The sequence below is a fragment of the Papaver somniferum genome, unplaced genomic scaffold (assembly GCF_003573695.1).
Source record: "Papaver somniferum cultivar HN1 unplaced genomic scaffold, ASM357369v1 unplaced-scaffold_33, whole genome shotgun sequence".
Classification (NCBI taxonomy): domain Eukaryota; kingdom Viridiplantae; phylum Streptophyta; class Magnoliopsida; order Ranunculales; family Papaveraceae; genus Papaver; species Papaver somniferum.
The window spans coordinates 4,604,948-4,606,310 of NW_020644373.1; the positions used below are offsets into that span (position 1 = coordinate 4,604,948).

General features: G+C 39.0%; 1 pseudogene; it reads right to left on the reverse strand.

Moving 5' to 3' along the window:
- Positions 1–331: 331 nt before the first annotated feature.
- Positions 332–431, reverse strand: LOC113342112 (annotated as a pseudogene).
- Positions 432–1,363: the final 932 nt, after the last annotated feature.

Here is a 1,363-nt window from a genome sequence, read left to right on the forward strand (position 1 = left end):
AGGACTACCCATCCTTCATGTATTAAGTTAGCTGAAACGGAGGCACCCTATGAACTGAAACCTGGGACCTTACAGATGCTCCCAATCTTTTTAGGGAAAGAAAATGAAAACCCTTATTACCATGTTAGGGATTTTGAGGAAATTTGTAGTAGTTTAAGAATTAGAGGCTTAGATGATGATGCTTTGAAACTTAGGTTATTCCCATTTTACCTGAAAGATAAGGCCAAGTCGTGGCTGTATAGTTTGGACTCCGAGTCAATTGAGACATATGAACAACTTACATCTGTCTTTTTCAATAAGTTCTTCCCTAGGCACAAAACACCGTCTATTAGGACGCAAATATGCACATTTTCACAACAAGAGGGAGAATCTTTATATAGGTATTTGGAAAGGTTCAATGATTTATTATCCCAGTGTCCTCATCATGGTTTAGAAAAGTTTAGGCTAGTTCAGATCCTTTATGAAGGTTTAGATTATTCCACAACGACCATGGTTGAGTCTCTATGCACTGGTGGATTTGAAAACCAAACTGTTGATGCGGCGATGGAATTTTTTAATGAAATCGCCGAAAAAACCCAGCAATGGGAAAATAGTAGGGCACCCCAGAAAACAATTCTTTTAAGTAGAGGAAACGTTAATAGGGTAGAAGGAGGATATGAATCAGATGCCAAAATTGCTGCTATAGCAAAAAGGTTAGAAGCCTTAGAAGTGGGCCAGACTAGTGGTAGAGTGGAGCCTTTTTGGGAAGGCTAGAATATTGAAGAGCATGCCAATGCTCTTTATAATAACACTAGATTGGATAACCGTCAAAAGATTGACCCATATTCAGAAACCTATAATCCTGGTTGGAGAAACCATCCGAACCTTTCGTGGTCTAAGGGCCAAAGTCAAGGTCAGTTTAGTAATTCTAATGCTCCCCCAGGTTTTGGCTATACTAAGAATCCTTCAGTACTAGCTCAGTTTCAGAATCATCCAGATAATAAAATCCTAAGTTTAGAGGAATCTCTCGCCTTGTTAACTCAGCAAACTGCAAAATTCCAGTTATCCGTAGAACAGAGTCTACAAGCTAGTAACAGGATAGGATAAGAAAATAGTCAGGCTATTTCCGAGTTAAAAAACCAGGTTGGTATGATAAGTGATTCTTTGAGAGAAAAAGGTAAGTTTCCTAGTCAAACACAACCAAACCCTAGAGGAGTTCATGAATTAGGTGCAAAACCATCGAATCAATTGAATACTGTTAGAACCCTTAGAAGTGGTAGAGTTATAAACAATAAGGTAACCATGCCCGATAGTGAACATACTGTAGTTCACCCCTCAGGATCTCACCTCTCAGGACCAGTAGCTGAAGAGACTGATAAAGTTT